Raw genomic sequence first — 24,056 nt, forward strand, 5'->3', positions numbered from 1 at the left:
TCTCATCAGAGAAATCCGTTTTAGCGCTATGAAAGGGAAAATGTCATCTACATTTTTTGCTTCCCTTTATAAACAATCATCGCATTTGCAAACTTCAGCATACATATGTGGGTATGAAACACTTAAAGAAATAGATAATGCTATCCAGATTAAGGCTGCGCATTTTGCAAGAAAATCTTATAAAGAACATTAAATTCTGTTTGTAATGAGATACTACACCATGTTTTCAAAGTAGTATTAGCACTCAGATTAATTACAGGACTATGTGAAAGCAGCAATGTTATCAAAACAAATATATAGAGATTTTTACATAATTGCTTCTCTCAGAATCCCTGTTTCTTTTTCCCAATGGTCCTTGTATGTTCCGATATCTTGAGTAGAGAGCTCAATGCTTCATCAACAAGACAATAGGTTATTGTAAACATGTAGTTTATTTTTATTATTTATTATTATTATTATTATTATTAATATTATTTTTATTACGTGTTCATTATTGTTTAATTGCAAAACTCTGCCAAATTCTTCTTACTTGTCATTTGCTAGCAGGATGTGTTCTGCTAGGTCCCAGTATTGTATTGCTGCTCTGCAGCTGTATTTTTCTATGTGTTTAACCTGTTTGCAATGAAAAAAGCACATAATTATATACAAGCAACGGTGCAATTTGATAATGCTGTAATGCATTAGAACATTTTCTTTTTACATTTTTATGCCCCTTAAGGGACACTAAAGCCATTTCATTATGAAATTGTGCACAGTCTTTTTATATACACACTTTCTGAGGCACCAGTGACTTATGCCAGTGTATCATCTTGTGGCGCGTAAGTTAAAAACCAATGCGTCAAAAGACCATTCAAAACCCCTAATCCGCCATTCCCCCACATTGCAACTACTAATAAAAGTTATTGTGCCCTAACCCGCCATCCCCCCACATCGCAACTACTAATTAAAGGTTATTAACTGCTAATCCACCATCCCCCCACAACACAAACCACTATATAAACCTTTTAGCCCCTAAGCTGCCAACCCCCAACAATGCAAACTACTATATAAACCTATTAACCTCTAAACCGCTATCCCCAACAACACAAACTACCTAATTAAAGGGACATTCTAGTCAAAATTAAACTTTCATGATTCAGATAGGGCATGCAATTTTAAATAACTTTCCAATTTACTTTTATCATCAAATTTGCTTTGTTTCCTTAGTGGTATTTTTGAAATGCTAAACCTAGCTAGGCTCAAACTAATTTCTAAACCATTGAAAACCGCCTCTCAGCTCAGAGCATTTTGAAAGTTTTTCACAGTTAGACAGTACTAGTTCATGTGTGTCATATAGATAACATTGTGCTCACTCCCGTGGAGTTATTTAGGAGTCTGCACTGATTAGCTAAACTGCCTGTCTGTCAAAAGCACTGAGGTAAGGGGGCAGACTGCAGAGGCTTAGATACAAGGTAGTCACAGAGGTAATATGTATATTAATATAACAGTGTTGGTTATGCAAAACTGGGGAATGGGTAATAAAGGGATTATCTATCTTTTTAAACAATAAACATTCTGGAGTAGACTGTGCCTTTAAACTATTAACTCCTAAACGGCCAACCCCAAACAAAGCAAAGTACCTAATTAACCTATTAACCCCTAAACTGCCACCCCCACAACACAAAATATCTACTAAAATAGTAATACTGCTAAGATTTAAAAAAAATAAAAAACCTAACATTACAGAAAGTAACAGATTAGGGGTTAATAGAGTTATTAGATACTTTGTGTTGGCGGTTTAGGGGTTAATAGTTTTATTAGGTAGTTTTGAGATGTGGGGGATGGTGGTTTAGGGGTTAATATGTTTATTAGGTAGTTTACGATGTGGGGGTTGGCAGATTAGGGGTTAATGGTTTAACTAGATACTTTGCGGTGGGGGGTTGGCGGATTAGGGGGTTAATACTTTTATTAGTTATTGGGATGTGGGGGGATGGCGGTTTAGAGGTTGATATTGCACGTGCATTAGGTGTTTGTTAAAGGGACAATAAACCCAAACATTTTCTTTCATGATTCAGGTACAGAATATAATTTTAAACAACATTCCAATTTACTTCTATTATCGAATTTGCTTCATTCTTTAGATATTCTTAACTGAAGAAAATGTAATGCACATGGGTGTGCCAATCACATGAGGCATGTATGTGCAGCCACCAATCAGAAACTACTAAGCCTTTCCAGATATGCTTCTTAGCAAAGGATATCAAGAGAATGAAGCAAATAGATAATAGAAGTAAATTAGAAAGTTGTTTGAAATTGCATGCTCTTTCTAAATCATGAAAGAAAAAAAATGTGGGTTTCATGTCCCTTTAAGGCTTCCAGGGAGTTACGTTACTGTTATACTCAGTGCAAGACTTGCTGCAACTGCCTATGTGTGGCAAGGTGAAAATGGAGTAAAATTTCTACATTGTGCGCGCGTAAGTTTGTGTGCTGATTATATGATACCGACTGGCGACACTGGTTCTTTGTTAGTTTATGGGAGTAAAAACTGCGGTCAACGGGTAAAATATGCATGACTAACTTGTATGCTGCACCGTATATGTGATTGTTTGATTATTATATATGGGTATTGCGCCCGTTGTCACATATGTAATCTCGCCTTTGGTATTTCTGTACTTGTTGTGGTTACAAACCTATTCTTATGGCAATGAATATTCTTTATATTACTACTGGTAGCACATATGGAGTGCTCTGTTACAAAAAAAACCCCATTTGTCCAAATGTGCTAAACTTGAAGGTAGTTATGCATATTTTACATTCCAATCTACTTCACATACAAGACAATGTTCTTTTTGTTTTTAAATATATATATTTTTATATATATATATATATATATATATATATATAATGTTTTATTGTTTTTTTTTTAAATATATCTATACCTATATATCTAAATTAATATATACAGATATATATATATATAGAAATATCTATTTAGGTATACAAACAACAATTTCTTCTAAGTGAAGAACATTGAAATGTAAAATATTTTTTGTAAAAAAATAAAAAAAACCATTAAAAATATTTTTTTATGTTTAAATGTATTTGAGTAGAAAGAGCTTCAGGGCCGGCGTTTTGTAATAGGCATCATAGGCAGCTGCCTTAGAGTTCACCAGCACGGGAGCGCTAAGAGCGGTGCCGACAGTCAGCTGCCAAAATTTTTTTTTATTTTTTTTGTTAAATTTCTGAGCATCTGATCTGCATCTGAGATGGGAGACCTGCAGAGTGCTGACAGACTGCTGCTGCCTAGCCTGCCTGTGTGCCTCCTCACTGAGTCTGTCATTGCCGCCTCCTGTCCAACTCCTCTCCCTCCCACACAGTGTGCTGGCCCGGCCGCCCAGCATAGGAGATAGCAGTCTCACTGCTTTAATCATGGGGGAGGTCCGGACCAAGTCAGTGCACATGCGTATCGTGACCGACCGTGTCAGTGGAGGACTGGTGACGAGGCGCGCGGAGGTGGAGCTCTCTTGCCTCACACGTGACGTCACTCACTCTGACTGAGACTCTTAGAGCGGGAGAAAGCAGAGAGGAACGTGAGGTCTCCAGACTCCATCCACCGCGTGACAGGCAGCAGGCAGCTCAGTCACGAGTGGAGTGTGGAGTCACGACTCATGAGCCCGCAGATGAGTCTACCAGTCCAGACCAGGTCCACAGTGTCGAACGTACAGCCAGTGAGCCGGGTAGGAAAATCTTGAATGGCCAGGCTGGTGATGGGGGGGGGGGGGGCAGGGTCAGGGGGTGGGTGGGCACTGTCTGTCACTTCTGCTGACTGTCTGTCCACAGCTGGCTGGAAAATCTTGAATGGATCTGAATGGGATAAATGGTGTTTTATTATTTTCATAAAACATGTAGGCAGCTGGTCTTGAGCCAACAACGATTCGATTAATATGCACTGATATAGGCATATAGCAAAGAACAAAATATGTAGCAAGCTAAAAAATTCCTTTTTAACTCTAATGGCATAATAAGGCATTACCAAGACGATAGTAATTTAATTTTGTACCTGCACAAATGAGTCCAATAGAACAACCTCTTTGCAAGTTAAAACATTAAAAGCATATATCATAGGAAATACATTATATTTGTATCTGGAAATTCTGAGCCTTTACATTTGAAAATCCTCATTATGAAATCCATATAAATGTTAATGTTAATGTTGCATTGGCATTTTGCAATGGTTCATTCTTTTGTGTTACTGTTAGCCCTAATGCTAAGCCTTACCCTAGCCCCTTAAAATATCAATACCACCAGCATGATATAGTGTGTATATATATATATAGTGTGTGTATGTATATATATATATATATATATATATATATATATATATAGAGAGAGAGAGAGAGAGAGAGAGAGAGAGAGAGAGAGAGAGAGAGAGAGAGAGAGAGAGAGAGAGAGAGAGAGAGAGAGAGAGAGAGAGAGAGAGAGAGAGAGAGAGAGAGAGAGAGAGAGAGAGAGAGAGAGAGAGAGAGAGAGAGAGAGTGTGTGTGTGTATTTATGTGTATATATATATATATATTGTATGTATGTATGTATGTGTGTATATATGCATATATATATATATATATATATATATATAAATATATAGTGTGTGTATGTGAATATATATATATATATATATATATATATATATATATATATATATATATATATATATATATATATATATATATAAAGAGGCAATGGGACATTATATATATATTTTTTTTTAGTACATCTTTGTAAAATTTTTGTAAAAACCAGCTATGGTATTTAATGGGGGGGGTGCAAAATTTGTCCTCGTCTGTGTGGCCAAAAATCCTAGCACCGGCCCTGAAGAGCTTCAAAGTGTTTATATATGTGTTTATATGTGTATATACAGTTATAATCAAAATTATTCAACCTCCATTGCAAATCAGGTTTATTGTCAAAATTTACAGACTTTCAGCTGCTTGCAATGAGCAAATCAAATAAAAGCAATTGAAATAGCTCAGCACACGAAAGCTTCAAGTGGTGTCCCCAAATTCAACTGAAACTGCAACTTTTAATGAATTCTGCAGTCTCAAAATTATTCAACCCCTTCAAGGCAAGTATCTTTAGCAGGGGCGGAACTACCGGCGGTGCATCTGCGACCGGGCCCCGAGGGGGAGGCAGTTTCAGAAAAAAAAAATTTGCCAATAAAAAACATTGACCTGCCACTGCCTGCACTGGGTTAGTGTTTCTGTTTTACCTATTGGCCCAGCCCGGAACTTAGTTAAATTCCATCATGATCCCTGACTGAGTGTGATTGGCTTTGGCGGTTGGCGCGCCACATGCACATTGACTCCGCTCCTGACTGACTGCATGTATAGTCTACTCAATCGGCTCCTGACTGCATGTGTAGTCTACTCAATCGGCTCCTGACTGCATGTGTAGTCAGTCAATGTGAGGGACTGAGTGAGAGACAAGTGACAAGCCGAGGCAGCTGAGCAAGGAGGGCGGCTAGAGACGGTTACTTGGCTAGTGGAGGTTAGTCAGTGTGAGGATGAGTGGCATTGTGGCAGGCTGCCAGGATGATTAAATTGAACCAGTAACTGGAGTAGTGGACTGGACAGGTATCAGTTGGTCAGTAGCGCAGTGGCCGCAACCGGTGATGCTGAGCGTTTAAGGGGAGTATCAGGGCCGGACCATCTCACAGACTGTATCACTTCACAGTCACACACTACATATAGTACTGTCTGGGGTGGTAGTAGGGACCTAGGGTCACCATATCACTATAAAAAGCATGGCTCAGTGCAAATGGGCAGCCAAGGAGCCAAATCACTGCTGCATAGTTGTAATAGAAAATTAATAACTGCATAACAATATACTACAAGATGCTTTTTTTCCCCGCTAGCATTAGATTTTCATATTTAGTAGCAGAACACTATAATGGGTTGAATTATATTTGAATGGTCCAACTCCATACTACATTTGTGACATTGCCTGTGAGTATCAGTGCTGTAAGTTTTAACTACAAGAAAATAAAAGCAGACTTTCATTCTAGTATCTCTCCATTACAGATGTTTTGTTTTTATGTCTGTATTTATTTTGATATAAATTACTGTATGTTTATGTATAAAAAGTTATTTTATCCAGAAAACAAACTGCTATAAATTGGGTTGACAACTGTGCATCATGCATGGGCATTGTGGCCAATTAAGTGGTTAAATTGTTTGCAATAAAAGGGTTAACTATTGCTGTCTCTGTGATACTATTAATGCTGTAAAATACTAACTTGCTAACATAGAACAACCCACGGGGTCAGGAAGTCATGGCTCATAGAATTACAATTCTTGTTATTCTCTATATGAACCATTTGATTTAGACTCTTTTGATATTTGATTTATGTTTAATATAATAATAATAAAGATTTGTTATTCCATCTCACCGGCAGATTACAGACTGTGTCACTAACTCACTATATACAGTACTGGTGGGTTAAACAGTGTCACTATATACAGTAATAGGGGGTCAGACCATCTCACAGACTGTGGGCACAGGGTACCCCATTTTGCAGACATGTAATCTGATTCACAATTTTTTTCTGTGTTAAATGTTAAAAAAAAGATATGTATCAAATTCACATTTTTTTATTTTTTTTGGGGGGGCCTTAGATTTTTGCATTTTGCACCTGGGCCCTGTGGTTTCTAGTTATGCCTCTGATCTTGAGTACTTACTGTAGTAGAGCACCCTTTTGCTGTTATGGCCTGCTGCAAATGAGATGCATAGCCAGACACTAGCTTCTGGCAGTGTTCCTGAGGAATCTTAGCCCATTCCTTATGAGCAATGGCCTCCAGTTCAGTAATATTCTTAGGTTTTCATGCTGCAACCGCCTTCTTCAAATCCCACCAGTGATTTTCTATGAGATTCAAGTCAGGTGACTGTGATGGCCACGGTAAAATCTTCCAGGAGTTCTTCTGCAACCAAGCCTTTGTGAAATTTGAAGTGTGCTTGGGATCATTGTCCTGTTGGAAGGTTCAATGAGGCCCAAGCTTTAGCTTCCTCACAGACGGCATGACGTTTTCTCCTAGGATTTCCTTATACTTCAATTAATCCATCTTGCCTTCCACACGCTGCAGGTTTCCAGTGCCAGAGGGTGCAAAGCAGCCCCAGAGCATCACGGAGCCATCAGGCAGAGTGTTCTTTTCAGCGTATACTTCATTCTTCTTCCTCCAGACATACAGCTGATCCATCCGGCCGAAAAGTTCCAGTTTTGTTTCATTACACCCAGGACAGAATCCCAAAACAGACTTATTTATATGATTTTGAGCATACTGGAGCCGACCTTTCTTGTGCTTTTGGGTCAGTAGTGGTGTACGTCTTGGAGTTCTGGCATGAAAACCTTCTTCATTTTTAGTAAGCGCCTTACTGCGCAAACTGAAACTTTAGTGGCTGTTGCTGCAGGTCTTTTGCAGTGACTTTAGGGTTTTTCTCAACCTGCCTTCTCAGAAATCTGGTTCTTGATTTATAGGGCAGCTGTGTTTGCAACAATGTTATACATTTAGGGCTCCATTTATGAAGCTGCATTAGCCCAGTCAGCTGTAGTCTGAAGCCCAGAGTTAAAACCGGAAGTGAATATCAATAACTTCCAGTTCATTTGGGTGTATACACTAATGAACCCCGGATATGATGTCCTTTTGGCGCCTTTTTCCACAGGAAGTGGGAGGTATTGTTTATGAGCACAGTATTTGTGTGTAATAATTGTTCTGAAGAAGGGGAGACATTTCCCCGAAATGTCAATAAATTTGCCTATATGCTTTGATGTAAATCCTGGTTTGTTCCTTTTTTTTTGGAATTATATATATATATATATATATATATATATATATATATATATGTATTTGTATATACATATAGTATATATATATATATATATATATGTATTTGTATATACATATAGTATATATATATATATGTATTTGTATATACATATTTACACACATGAACACCTAAATACACATGTATAAACACACACACACACATACATACTCCATAATAGATGAGTAAAAAGCTCCTTTATTCAGTACAATGCATTAAAAACATAGAAATGGACGGTAGTCCAGATAAAAACAAAACTGCAAGGAAAAACATGGGGAACCAAGATCCCTCTGTGACATCATACACATTTTATGCCCCTAGGGCACTTTTTCACTGATAGGGAACAGGGGGTAGGTGTACTTCTTAAGTAGTTTTTAACATCCAATAGAAAAACATCAATTACGTAATTAAATTAACCCCTAAAGAACCTTAACATAATATAACTAACACCCTGTGTGATATGCTAAGCCTGAAATTTGAAAAACACACATACAGACCCAACACAACATATACTTATTACAACAGTAATCATATCCTCAAATAACAATACCAAAATTAATACAAATATATACATAAATGCATGTTTTATACTGTACATACATTATAATACTTCCCAGTCAAATACCTTGTAACATACCATATACCTTTTATCCCTAATAAAACATTTTTATTAATATTTAAAGGTATATATATGCTTAACAGTTTATTGTAATGTATTTATGTTGAGTCTGGTGCAACTTTTTTAACCCTTACACTTTACGCTACATTTACACTTTACGCTAAATTTGTTTTGCCCTTGCTTACTTTCAACTTGTAATATCAAAAGTGTGCCAATTGTAATCTAGCCCATAATTAGCTATATCCTTTTTTTTTTTATTAAATTGTAATCAATTAATGAGCAAAATCTGTCCTAAACCACCTAAAAGGTAGATCTTTCTATATGACTAGCAGTGTTGTCTTTTATCTTTTTTTCCTACTGAACATATGTGAAACACATATTTCCTTTATCTGTTTTATTCGGGGGGCTAGGAAAATCCATAAAAAAAAGATAAAAAATATTTATTTTACATAATTATATCTAGATTGTATTTAATATCCCTTTAAACAAAGTTTTAATTCAAAAAGAATAGGATTTTCATGGCCAAAGGATTAGATATACGAATTTTGAACCCTCTATAGTCCCCAATCTAATTAATCTAAAATTTACATGGAGATTAAATTAGATTCCTATAGCTAAATCTACAAAATTGGTTCATTGTTTTGAATATTTACATATATTTGCGAGTACTTAAATCGGTTTCTATTTGTTGAGATGTTAATATGAATACTGTTTTCAAGAGAAGGTTTTTAGTGTCTCTGTGGATCAATTTTAATCACCAGGAGTCTGAGTACAGGAAAAACATTGACAGTGAAGTAGCTTTTGTCTTTTAATATTTGGCTTTAAGCCTCATAGCTCTTTATTTAAGATTGTTGCCAGCTTAAGCAAAGATGTGAATATTCAGCAAACGTCACACAAGGGTGTCCTTCAAAATCTCATATATCCAATGTGTACTAGAGACAGTATTATTACTGGGATATTTTTATATATTAAAGTGCACGTCTCAGAATCCTACAAATATATGTGTTTACTAGTAAGTAATCCAAAATTGATTTTCAAGGATTTTGATAAAATCAAGGCCAATAATCAAATATGTATTCCAACTGAGCACTAACACCCCTACCCCAGCAAGTGTATTTTCAACAAAAGCTCCCAAAATTGATCTAATGTTTATATCATTTTATTTCATTTAGTAGAAAACCTAATTAACCATGCTTCTGCTGATACAGTGTTTATGCAAATTATAACATTTCTTAATAGCTCTTCTTGAGTTTAAACACAAGCTTATTTCTTACTGCATGCACAGGACATTTGTTCTCCCTTCTCATTTATGTTGTTTTGCTGGAATAACATTTTATAATAATTAAGTGTCCTGCTATTAATTAATTTATATTAAAACATATTTTTCATATTGTCTAATTACCACAGATGAAATGCTTATCAACACTTTTTTTTCCAACATAATTCTCTACTATAGTCAGCTGGAATATCGGCAAATAAATTATGTGGTTAAAGAAACTTTACTATCCCTATTAAATTTGGTGGCATTAAAAGGATTTTTTTCTGGAAATTCTCAAGGACCATTGAATACAGTATACAGTACAAAGCCAACAAATGTGTAATAAATAGACAATTGAATAACACTCTGAATTTCAAATGAGCAGTATATTTCTTCTGGCAAATTTCACAATTCCATTGATTTCCCTGCCCACTGTATCGTGTGACAGCCATCAGCCAATCACAGACTCATGTATATACTCATGCTCATGTATATACTGTTAACTATTGCACATGCTTAGCAGGAGATGGTGCCTCAAAAGTGTGCATATAAAAGACTATACAGAATTTGATGCTAGAAGTATCTATTTTTTTTTTTAATTTACTGTCTTTTTAACTAATAATCCAGCCATTCATAGAGGTGTGCATATAGAGGGCATCACGGCCAGCAGTGAATTAAAGTGACCATGTTTATGAAAGTATTTAAACATGTTAATATATATAATATTAACAATTTTGTACTTTGTACATTTTCTGTTGGTGAAAAGGAACACGTCTCTGTAAGCTTGACAAAAATGGCTAATTGATTCAGGTTAGAAACATGCAAACAATCTCTCTAATTTACTTTCATTATCAGTTTTAATTAATTTTCTTTGTATTATTAATTGAACAGCATATCTAAACATGCTCAGGAATGTGCACTTGCCTTGGACACTATGGGCTAGATTACAAGTGGCCTCTGACGAAGTAGTGAGATCCCCTACGAAATGCGTTAGCCCACATCCACCGTCTTTATGCTACCGCAATCAGCTGTTTCACTCAGCCGGCTCATTTGTGTGTGTTCAGCTAGGTTGTGTGTGGTGGACTATTTTGAAGTTTTATTTGCAATTGGACACATCTGACATCTGTGGACAATCTTTAGGGCTCGATCCCCCTCAGTGAAGACAGGAAGTACTTTACAAACATTTTGTGTACGGCTGTGAGTACAAGAATTATTCCTGGAACTTTGCCACAGTTGTTTCCTTGGGGGACATCGTTAAGAGACCTACACGGTTTTCAAGTGCCTTTACAATACCTCATATATGTTTGAGGTTGAAATTTGTGAGTTTTTATTTGTGATTTGTAATAAATACCTGTGTGATTTGACAAACTACGCTTAAAGGAGTTGTACCTTGTTTTCTTCATGTCTCATATTAGATTACAAGTGGAGTGCTAAATTATTGCGGGCTTGCAAATGGGAAAATGGGCCCATTTGCGGGTGTAAGATAAATAATCAGCCATTACAAGTGGTTGGCTATTGTTACCATGAACTTGCGGTAGCAGTTAGCACTTATAAAATTAACCAGAGATCAGATGTCTGGTTAATTTTATAAATCTGCATAAATAAAAAGAGAGAAGCACTCTGGGAATGAATAAAAGCATAATAGCTTGTTCTATGGCTAGTTACCACCCAAGAAGCAGCCTCTTTTTGCTCAACATGTGCCTTTCACAGAGAACTTTCCTGAAGCATATCAGTCTGATCCTAACTTAATAGTATAGTCGAGCCCCAAAATACCAGGCAATCCCTCTTTGAATGAGAGAAATGGCAAAATCCCAGATGTACGTTTCGTAATTCTTTTATTAGAAAAATAATCATATATGCATATATACAAAATAAATTCATAATAACAAATGCAAACAAAATATCTCTTGTTACAAAACTGAAATATTGACCCAAATTTTTGTCATAAAAAAAAAAAAAAATCAAAATGCAAACATTAAACTTAAATAATCACACAAAATAAAATTAAACATATTTCAAATACAGACAAAAACAAACTGGAGGAAAAAACAAACAAACAAAAAAAAAAACTAAATAATCCAATCCTTCCACTTCTTTGTCTTCCAGATGCCTTCAGAATCTAATTCCCCATATCGCCTCCTATCAAAAGAAAAATACAAAAACAACTTCCCACGGATCATACCCACACAATTACCTACAGTAACTACCTCTTTCTTAAAAATCAAAATATTACGCACATCCCACAACACCTCCTTCACACAACATGCCAACAACCATATCAATCTTGCTTTCTCCTTTTCCACACCACTTCCACACAAACCATACATCATCATATTAAAAGTAAAAAACTGCACTCCAGTCAAACCCTTAATCATCCTTTTCAAACTTCTCCAAACATCCCTAGCATACTCACAATTCCAAAACAAATGAATAACACTCTCGCTTTGAAAACAACCATCTCTAGGACACACTTCTGAAGCCACTAAACGACGCATTCTCTGAAAATCCCTTGTTGGCAAACACTTATGCACACTCATCCAACTAATATCTTTCTGCCTATTCATCAAATACTTATTACACACATTTTTCCATACCAACACACATTCATTTTCATTCAAACCCCCAATCAACTCAAGACCTTCCTTCTTCTCCAACATTTTCAACACCATTCTGTTTGTACACCACATCTCCCTACTAACATTCTCCAAACCATATTTTTTAATCCAACATTCAACCCTTACATAAAACCACGGAACAGCAAAACATACCGGTTTCTTTCTATCAATCTCAAATAAACCATATCGTCTTAAAACATTTCCACAAGCATACTTTACCATACAACCAGCCATGCTATCCTTACCACTCAGAACCACACACCTACTAACATATTTCACAGCCAAAAATCTCTCCACATTTGGAAAACCCTTACCACCAACATACTTACTCTTAACAACAACATCTCTTTTCAAACGCTCCATACCAGAACTCCAGAAAAAAGAAAACAACACTCTCAAAATTCTCCGAAAAATCCTCTCAGGTGGCGGAAAAACTAACGCCAAATATAACATAATAGGGATCAAAACCGATTTAATAACTAACATTTTTCCTTCCAAAGATAAAGACCAAAACTGAAGTTTTCTACTCACTTTATCAAAAACATTCTCCCAACTTTCCAAGCCTTTCAAATCCACATCAAATTTCACACCCAACACCTCAATTGCACCTTCAGTCACAGGCCATTCACAGGAATCAATCTCCCTATCATTACCAATAACTTTTAACTTTACACTTATTCTAATTAACTCTGAAACCACTTGCCATACAAAAACATTCAACTAAAGTTTTCACCCTCCTCAAACCAGCCTGAGTCTCACATACCACACTCACATCATCCATATACCCAATCACTTTTTTTTTTTTTTTTTTTTTTTAATAAATTTTATTGTAAACATAAAAACATTACATACACAAAGATTCCATAACAGACCTTAAGTGTTCTTACTATAACAATAAGTCCTTTTAACAACAGATACTAGACAACATCAACCCCTACATACAAAAAAAAAAAAAAAAAAAAAAAGAAGAAAAAAGAAAAGGGAATTCCCCCCCTCCGCCCCCCTGACCCCTCCCAATCCTGGTACTTTTATATACCCAGTTAAGATGGAAGGGTCCTATATTTAAATTCTTCCCAATGGAAGCGGATTTTCTGAAAGACCTCTTCTCTATTAGTTTTTAGATAAGTATATTCTTCCAATATTAATAATTCATTAATTCTAGTAAGTAAGATTTCTTTATCCGGGATATTTGGTTTTTTCCAATTTCTGGCCAGTAAGGATTTCGTTCCATTTAATACAAATGTTACAAGTTTAGCTCTTATTTTACAAATATCTTTAATGGGTTTATTTAATAGGGCCGTAAAGATGTCCAATTGAAAGTCCACTTTCCCAATAATCTGCTGGATGCATTCAGAAGTTATTCCCCATACACTTTTCACCCTAGGGCAATCCCACCATATATGTTGCATATTCCCAATCCCCCCGCATCCTCTCCAGCAAAAGTTGGAAGCATTTGGGTATATACTATGTAATCTAGCCGGTGTAAGGTACCATCTAGTAAGTATCTTATAATTTAGCTCCTGGATATTAGACGAGGATGACGATCTAGCTACCTTATCACAGATGGACCGCCATTCTGACTCCTCCAGCTGTATCCCTGTCTCTACTTCCCATTTTTGCATATAACTATGTTTTATAAATTCTGCTGGAGTGTTAAGGAGTTTATAACTAAATGAAATTGTACTTCTGATTGGAATTTCATTATGACAGGTTTTTTCAAATAATGTTAATTCCCTAGTCAAATTTGCTTTGTCTGGATGTCGTGTCACAAAATTCTGTAATTGTAAATATTTTAACCAGTTTCCATAAGTACCATCGGCCATTTTCCCCAGTTCTTGTTTGGATTTAAGCTTCCCCTTATCTATAAATTGGCATAACGGTAAAGATTGGTGTAAATTTTGTTGGCCTAAGAAGCTAGGTGTGAACCCTCCCTGAAATTCCGAATTGTTTGTAATCGGGAGTAGAGGTGAGAGAGTTGTAGAAATAGAGGGGCATTCTTTTATGATTTTACTCCAATTCATAAAAATATGCTTAATCATTGGGAACTGCATGATTTTTAAAGGTCTTCCTTCTGGTGGCAACCATATTAATTTTTTCATTGGAAGGGATGTTATTAAATTATTCTCTAATTGTACCCACGCTTTGTTCTTGCTATTTAAATGCCAATCTAGTATCCTTTGAAGTATAACTGCTCTATGATAATTCCTAACGTTTGGTACCCCTAGCCCCCCCTCTTTCCTTGCTCTATACAGAATAGAGGCCTTGATTCTTGGTTTAATTTGATTCCAGATGAAAGAATTGATGATTTTCTGAAGATTAGCGCAAAAAGTATGGGGGATATTAATGGGAATAGTCTGAAAAATATATAAGATACGTGGGAGCACATTCATTTTTACTAAGTGTATTCGCCCCAACCAAGAAATCCTTTTCTGCCTCCAAGATCCAAGCTCCGTTTGGAGTTTAGACATTAAATTCACATAGTTATCTACAAAAAGCTGTTCCTCTTCTGTTGATAATTGGACCCCCAGGTACTTTAAGGACGATTCTTTCCATACAAATGAGTTACCTGATTTGCATTCATGATACTCTCTTACTGGGATTGCATACTTAAGAGCTTCTGATTTATTTTTATTGATGAGAAAGTTTGAATGTCTCCCAAATTCCTGTAATATCTCTTCCAAGTTTTTAATGGACCTTGCCGGGTCCGTTAATGTTAATAGCACATCGTCGGCGTACAACGAGATCTTATATTCTTGCTCCCCTATTTTAATACCCTTAATGTTTGTCTCTGCCCGGATTCTAGTTGCTAAAATTTCCATGGAGAGAATAAACAGCAAGGGGGACAGGGGGCATCCTTGTCTTGTGCCATTTGTAATCGTAAGAGAGTCTGAGAGCACACCATTAATTTTTACTATAGCCGATGGAAGGGTATATAAATGAAAAATACGTTGTATGATTTTCTCCCCAAAGCCAAATTTGTTAAGTGTTGTACGCAGGAAGGACCAGTCTAGCCGGTCAAAAGCCTTCTCTGCGTCCAGCGATAGCGTGACCAGGGGTATCTTATGTATTTTTGCGTATTTTATTAAGTATAATGCTTTAATGGTGTTGTCTCTTGCCTCTCTACATGGTACAAAGCCGACCTGATCTATATTAATGATTTCTGGTAAAATTTTATTTATTCTATTTGCTATGAGTTTAGCGTAAATTTTAACGTCGTTATTCAATAATGATATAGGCCTGTAGCTGGCTGGTAATTTAGGATCTTTTCCTGGTTTATGCAATACCACTATCTTAGCTTCGAGCATCTCTTTTGCTAACAGGGGTTCTGTGCTTATTGAGTTAAAATAAAGTAGAAGTTTTGGTGCCAGGGTCTCATTATATGTTTTATAATAGTTTGAGCTAAATCCATCTATTCCTGGACTTTTCCCTAGGGCAAATTTTTTAATAGTCTGCATTATCTCTTGCAGGCTAAATGGTTCATCTAACATCTTTTTTTGAGACTCTGATATAGTAGGCACCTGGATTCCATTGATATAGTTATCTTTGTCTATTTGAGAGTGTCTGGATTTATTTTGTGGGCCCAAGTTATATAATTGCTGGTAATAATCTTGAAAAACCTTGGCAATATCCTGGCTCCCTGTCTTACTGTTACCTGATCCGTCTATAATATTAGAAATGTAAGTTTGAAGAACTTTTTTTTTTACGGCTCGTGCTAATAGTCTCCCGGCTTTGTTACCCCCATTGAAGAACACCTTTTTAAGTTGTAGGGCTCTTCGTTGTACGCCTTTATTCAGGAAAACATTCAAACTCTCTCGCTGTACTTTAAGGGATTCTGATAACTGTTTGTTATATGGATCCTTCTTATGTTTATCTTCTGCCCTGGAGAGAGAGTCTAGTAAATGTGTATAATGTTCTCTAGCTTGTCTATTAATTCTGGATTTATGTTTTATAAATTCTCCCCTAATTACCGCCTTATGTGTGACCCACCATCTACTTGGTGCAGTATCATCTATAGAATTGGTCTCAAAATAGGTTTCAATAGATTTCAAAATAGATTGTCTTATCTGTAAATCTTTCAGGAGATTATCGTCCAAGCGCCATTGATATGGGATTATTGGTTTTGAAGGCCAGTTTAGTTTCAGGGAAATAAGAGAATGGTCTGACCAGGTGATGTTATGTATTTTGGCCTCTTGAGCTAAAATATAGCTGTTTTGATCCATCCAGAAATAGTCAATGCGTGAGTAAGATTTTTGTGGGGGTGAGTAAAATGTATAATCTCTAGTAGCTGGATGGAGCGTCCTCCATACATCCAGCAGAGATAGGGAGAGAAGACTTGTCTTGACTGCTTTGATAATATGTTTAGATATATTACTTTTCTTTTTAGAACAATCTTCTACAGGCTCCATTGGTACATTAAAATCCCCCCCTATAATTAAAGTACCCTTTTGAACATCCAAAATCCTATTACATACTCTCTTAAAGAATAATTTCTGTCCTCTATTTGGTGCATATATATTCACCAGTGTAACTGGTCTATTATATAATAGACCTACCAAGCAGATATACCTTCCCTCTTCGTCCCTATCCATTTGAATAAGTTGAAATGGAGAATCTTTGTGGAACAAGATACAGACCCCATTTTTCTTTACTCTATTAGAGCTCTGAAAAATAGTTGGATAATAGTTGTTTGTGAACTTAGGTTCTTTATTTTTATTAAAATGAGACTCTTGAACAAAGATAATATCTCCCTTTTCTTTATGAAAACTATGTAGGGCCTTATTTCTTTTCTGTGCATTATTAAGGCCCTTAGCATTTTGTGATAATAGGCAAATCTTTTTTTTATCTATTTTCATACTTTATTAAGAAAGAATTTCTGAGTGATAAGTGACCCAAAAAATAAAAGGTTGGGGCCAGGCGGCAGGGGCCAGGGAAGGGGAGAAGGAGAGCGGGGAGAGAAAAAAAAAAAAAAAAAAAAAAAGGACCACAAATCCCCGCATCCACGCACAATACCCCCATGCATACCTTACAAATAACACAAATTCAGGGAAAATTAAACCGACAGATTGTTTCCCCCTAAATGGCAATAATATCTTAATTTACCAAAATTACAAACATTATTGTACTCCCAAAAAAGAAAAAAAAAAAAAAAAGTTCCTTACTAGGTAGAGCCTTCGTGCTCCTTTCCTTTCCTATTGAGTTTACTAAATTCCTCCATACAAAACTAACTTCCTTAGTATGTAGCTAGTTCCTCAGCCCTAGTTTATTAATTTCTCCAAAAAAAAAAAAAAAAAAAACCCTATTCTTTTTTCTTTATTCCCGTGTTTTTGTGAAAAAAAGCAAAAATTACTCTACATCATTGTTAGTCCTTTCCTGTTGCTTTCTCCTAGTCGGGACTCTTATCCATTGATGTCCCCTTCCTTCCTGAACAGATCTAGGATTAGACAAATAGCTCTCCTTCCTTTTCTCTTGGTTATTTGATGTTTCCAATACTGGTGTATTAATACCTAGAGTAGTACAGAAAGAATTGAGGTCCTGCAACGAATGTAAAGTTGCATGCTTTCCATCCACTGTGGCCCTTAGGCCAAAGGGGAATCCCCATCTATATGGGATTTTCAGATTGCTAAGATGCAGAGTGAGGAATTTTAACTCTTTTCTTTTTTGTAAAGTCCTAGGACTAATATCGGAAAAGATTTGAATTTGCTGACCTTCAAACACAATGTTTGGATGTAATCTAGCTGCCTGTGTAACAGCCTCTTTATCTTTGAAATGTGCAAATTTGATTATCGTGTCTCTAGGTGGGTCTCCTTTCCTTAACCTAGGTTTTAAGGCTCTGTGGCACCGTTCCAATGTCTTATCTGTGTAAGCCTCATCCCTTGTCAGGGTATTAAGAAAACGTAGAAGGTATTTTTCAAGGTCAGCTGGTATTATATCCTCTGATATCCCCCTTATTCTTAAGTTTGACCTCCTCTGCCTATTCTCCATATCTTCTAACTGATTTTGTAATGATATTATGTCCTCTCCCTGTTGGTGGATCTGTTGTGCCATGCTATCTGTGTGATTCACCCAAGCTTCTCTGTCCTCTTCCAATAGGGCCACTCTGTTCCCAATCTCCCCAATGTCCTTTTTAATGATAGAAAATTCATTTTTAATGCAAAGTTTCACCTGACTTATTTCTTCCAAAAGAGTTTGGATGTCTGCTTTCGATGGTAGACCCTGTAAGTCTGCTTTAGTCAACGGGGGTATATTGGGTTCAGGAGTGTTAATGAGTTTATTAGGTGACATATACTCTGAAGAGTGATTCAGAAGGGAGGTATCTGTGGCTTTAAAAAAGGAGTCTACTTTTGGAGCTTGCGATGTATGGGATTTACCCCCTTTATCCTGTTTAGCTGTTTTCTTAGTAGTCATTGTAAACCCTTTTTTTTTTTTTTTTTTTCACGCTCCTAGGGCTTGGTGTGTAAAAACAGACTCTCTTTACCTTATTCTAAAGTACTTCCCAGTCTGTTGAGATAGCTCCGCTATGATTAGGTTGTTAGGCTAATACACTGGATTATATGTAGGGCCTATAGGTCATGCATGTGCTTGCTCTTTGTATCTCAAGTTGTCGTGTTAACAGCCCTTTAGTACCACATTGTTACAGTATTTCAAAAAAGGGAAAAAACAGTCAAACGTTTACCTTTCCTTCTCCTTTCTGCTCCCGTTCTGTTTAGGAGACTGGGCCTCTGATCCTCTATTATTCCAGTGATAGCCGTCCCTTACACAGTGCACCGGCTCACCTTTGATGGTCTTTGATAATTCTGCCAAAAAGGTATGCGACCAGCTATTCCTAGGGCACCAGGGCCCCAAAAAAAAAAGACTTTCAAATTGCTCTATAGCTGGCCGTCTGTATGCTTAGCTGGGTATTAGGTACAGGCGCCGTACAACGTTAGATCCAGTGTTCTGCCTCTGCTCCGGGCTGTGTCCCTGTACTCCGCCCTTGGCAATTTCCTCTGCTGCAGTCCCAGCTTCGAATTCTGCTACCTTTACTCCTCTCCGGGCTATGCCGGTTGTAATCTTTAAGGCTCGGCAGGTAAACGCCCACACCTGTCCAGGTCCGACCCAGAGCTCGTTCCCTCAGTGGCCCACGGTCCGGAGCTTCAGCCTCCACTTGTGCAATACATCTTCAGGGTGAGCTTTTTCAAGCACCCGCTCCCTTTCCGCACTCTCCCCAGGAGCTAAGATACCGCTCGAGGCTTCCTCTGCTGTATGTGTACGCAGCACACCTCCGCCTACCCTTTCGGCGTCTCTCCCGGTAAGGCGTGCAGGGGGATCTCACACAGATAGCGTAGCAATTAGTGTACAAATGTCCTTTTGGCTGTGCCTTCCACCTAGCTTTGATTCTCCTTCAGTCCGCTTACATTATTTAGCAGTTTTGGGATATTGAAAGCTTCTTTTTTGCCATTTAGGAGGACGGTTAAGCTGGAGCTCTACAGGTGTGCGGCCATTCTCTACCTTGGCCGGCTCCGCCCCCGATCCACTGTCCTACCCAATCACTTTTAAACACCTTCCATTACTACCAGGAACACTCACACCTCTAACTAATTTATCCTTCCTCAAACTAGTTAATAATGGCTCAATGACACATACAAATAACACAGGAGACAAAGGACATCCTTGACGCACTCCAGATTTAACACAAAATTCCTCAGTCAAAAAAACATTAACCTGAACTTGACTCACAATATCACTATACAAACATTTAAACCATCCAATAATCTTACCAGAAAAACCTAAACGTTCTAAAACATGAAAAATAAAATCATGCACTACCCTATCATACGCTTTTTCAAAATCCACAATAGCAACAGCAACAGACCTCATCCACTCCCTCACATACCACAGTACATCACGTAGTAACAACAAACTTTCAGAAATCTGACGCCCAGGAACAGCACACACTTGCTCTTCACCCACAACCTTACCAATCACTCCACGCATTCTAATTGCCAACACCTTTGCAATAACCTTATAGTCAACATTCAACAACGTAATCGGCCTCCAATTCCTCAAATCTCTCTTATCACCCTTTTTAAATAACAAAACAATCAAACCTTTCCTCATTGAAACAGGCAAAACATTCATTCTAAAAACAAACTTACAAACATCCAACATATCAACCCCAATCAAATTCCAAAAACAAGTATAAAATTCAACAGGCAAACCATCACAACCAGGTACCTTCCCATTCTTAAAACTCCTAACAACCTCTGCAATCTCATCCAAACTTAGATCCCTTTCTAACAAATCATTATCATATTTTTCCAACTTAACCTCAATGTTTTCCAACAACTCATTTTCCAATAAAACATCTCTTGTTTTTTCTTTATACAGCTCACTGTAAAACTCATGAACTTCACGCAAAACACCATCCATACCATTAACTTCACACTCAACCTTATCAAAAACACTAACAAAACCAGTCTTTCCTTCAAAAGCTTTCTTAAAAAAATATTTACTACAAGACTCATCCTTTTCCATTTTCTCCAATTTTGCCATAAAAACAATTTTCTTTCCTTTTTCATGCATACACTTTTTAATTATCTTTCTTGCTTCAGCAATTTCCTCATGCACATCAATACCACAATTTCTCAATTCATACAAATACAACAACCTCAGATACCATTTATCATACAACTCCCTTTCCATTCTAGCTTTCTCACAGCCTTTCTTAATAAAAAACCTCTTTATTTCCACCTTCAACCATTCCCACCACATAAGCACATTACTAAAATCACATTTTCTTTCACGCCACCTTTCATACATCCAAACAAACTGACGCTTAAACTTCTCATCTTCTAACAAATCCACATTCAGTTTCCAAACACCCTTACCATACTTGATCTTCAAATCACAATTCACCTTACACATCAAAAGGGCATGATCCGTAAAGGGCATCCGCTTTAAAGAAAAATCATCAACACATAAAAATTAAGATAAAAAACAAAAATCAATTCGAGATTTTATCCCACCACTATCACTAAAGAAAGTAAAACCCTCCCCTGATAAAGAAACAGACCCAAAGGCATCCTTCAAACCAAAAGATTTAAGCAAATCAAGTAAAAACTTCCCTGAGCTATCCACCCTACAATCACTCCCACCCTCTCTGTCCCCATTCTTAATAATACAATTAAAATCCCCAACCAAAAAAGTTGGCTCTCGACCTGGCAGAAAAAAACTTTAAAGTTTCAAAATTAAGCAAACGTTCTACCCTATTTGGAGAAGCATATACATTAAACAAACGAAAAACAGTCCCACAAAAACTAAAACTAACCAAAAGTACCCGACCTGGGACAATATGAACTACATTAAGGATAGAAAAACTAAACCCCTTAAACAAAACTCCCACCCCCCCATTCCTATCAGAAGAACAAGACCATACTTTAGGACCATATTCCCAGTCAGCACATTTAGGATGTTAAGAGAGACCACATTCCTGCAAACAAAAAATATTAGCAGAACATACAGATAATAATTTAAAAATTGCAGCTCTTCTTGCTATAGTTGTCATACACCTGACATTAAGGGAAGAAATGGTCAGAAACATCACAAAAATAAATTAAAGAAACACAAAAAAGAAATAACATCAGGACTTCTTCATTCCTTTCTTTTTCTTAGGACTCAAAGGAGATCCTTTAAATCTGCCTCTGTGACGTTCCGACCTCCTAGGCTCCCCCTTGCCAGCCTCATAACCAGTAACTTCAGCAAGTTGGTTCACATCTCTTTTATCTAGATAGCCAACAGAAGAGTCATCAGAAAAGTCACCTATACACTGGCTTGAGTCAGAAGGAATGTCTTTAGTAGAGACAGAAGGAAACTCTGAAATTAAAGAGTCAGCATCACTTGTAGTATCTGGATCTGCACCCTTAACTACTGGAAGATTCAAATCAGGACTCTCCCATCCATCAGAATCCTCATCTATTTTTCACTTGGAGGCAGATTTTTTACCTTCAGTGTCCATATCATCCTCAGAACTAGAGGACACAACAGCAGACCAATCAATGTTCTCCCCTTCCCCAAGAACAGCATCAGGAGCAGCATCACAAGATGACTCAGTGAAGGAAAAATTCTCTGTCCCAGGAACAGCAACAGTATCATCCACAGAATTGGGCAACAGGGCTTCAAGAACATCTGAAGTGGCTATCACATTAGATGTAGCAAGATCCACCTCCTGAAGATGAGATTGGGCTTCCTCTACCTTCTCAGCCACAGAAACCACCACAGGAACATCAGACACCTCTCCGACAGGGACCCCAACTGCAGATTTCTTACACAAAAGAGGTAATATAGAGTTCAATGCCTCATCAGAAACCTCCTCCTCATTCACAGATGGCTCAACTGCAACTGAATATGTTTTTTTTGCAACATCAGCATAGGAAGGCTTCACTCTATCAAGCCCCTGAAACATCTTCAAAGGATACATCCTGCACAGATGACTTGAAGAACCACACAGGTCACAGGTCCGGCGTTTACTACAGTGGGCAACAAGATGATCCTCCTCACTGCAATTTCGACATCTGGCACCTGGGCAATTTTCAGCAATGTGACCAAACAGGTTGCAACTACGGCAAAAAAGAGGCATGTCATCATAGTATAGAAAACCTCTATTTCCACCAATGCGAAAGTCTGTGGAGGGTGTTTCTTTCCAACAATACCTAATTCATCTGGCACAAACCGCACCCAGAACCTGCGTTTTCCATTGAAAGTCCAAAACTGATTCTTCAGTTTGCTACCTCCTTGAACATCATCAAAGTAGCGACAAAGAAACAGACGAATTTCCACATCAGTGACCCAAGGGTTGTACATATGTACTGTCACCGGGATTCTTCTCTCCCTCTGCACACAGGCAACAAATTTCATGCCAACCAACTCTGGAGCAGCAGCCATATCAATAGTCTGTTGATAGCAGGTCTGTAAATAATGCTCATCGGTGAAAGCCACATCAAAAATCCCTCTTGAAGGGAATGACTGAACACAATGCAAACTTGCTCTTGGCATCTTCAAAACACCCTCCAAAACCACCTGCTGGACATGAGCCAAACCAATCTTCTCTCGAAAGTCCTCTGAAATCAACACCCGAAGTGTATGGGGAACATTTGGCACATTGGTAGCCATATTTGCCCTATTGCCTCTTTAGGCTGGATTTCAGAGCGCCCCCCCAAAAGCAGCATGTGGCTGAAGTCCAGGGACGATGCCACAAGGCCAAGGGGATGGCCCTACTACCCAGTTGCTCTATGCTTAAGGAGTAGCCACCCCCCCAATAGCAGCAGGAGCCCAAACCCCAAAGGGAAAGGACCCCAGGCCGAAGGAGCAGGTCTCCAGGCAGCAAACCAAGACCAAGACCAAGCACAGAAAACTGCACTTGATCCAAGCCAAAGGCCCGAGAAGCAACCTCAGCTGATCATTTCGGCCTTCTGTGGGCCTCGTCAGTGAGGTGCAGCCATATCCCTCTAGGCACACTGAGCAACGGGTTCCCGCCTCACACTTAGGGAGACTTCCCTAAGTGTCATAATTTGCATAAATAAAAAGAGAGAAGTGCTCAACCTGGGAACAAACAATAGAATAATAGCTTGTTCTATGGCTAGTTACCACCCTAGAAGCAGCCTATTTTTGCTCAACATGTGCCTTTCACAGAGAAGAAGTTTCCTGTAGCATATTAGTCTGATCCTGACTTAACAGT

The 24,056-nt window shown here is 37.6% G+C and overlaps 1 protein-coding gene across 4 annotated transcripts in view; it reads left to right on the forward strand.

Annotated features, from left to right (window-relative positions):
• CACNA2D1 (calcium voltage-gated channel auxiliary subunit alpha2delta 1) overlaps positions 1-24,056 on the forward strand; it is a 1,258,723-nt gene that overhangs the window by 723,926 nt on the left and 510,741 nt on the right. The gene's annotated exons all lie outside the window — the stretch shown is intronic.

The sequence above is a fragment of the Bombina bombina genome, chromosome 6 (genome assembly GCF_027579735.1).
Source record: "Bombina bombina isolate aBomBom1 chromosome 6, aBomBom1.pri, whole genome shotgun sequence".
Classification (NCBI taxonomy): Eukaryota; Metazoa; Chordata; class Amphibia; order Anura; family Bombinatoridae; genus Bombina; species Bombina bombina.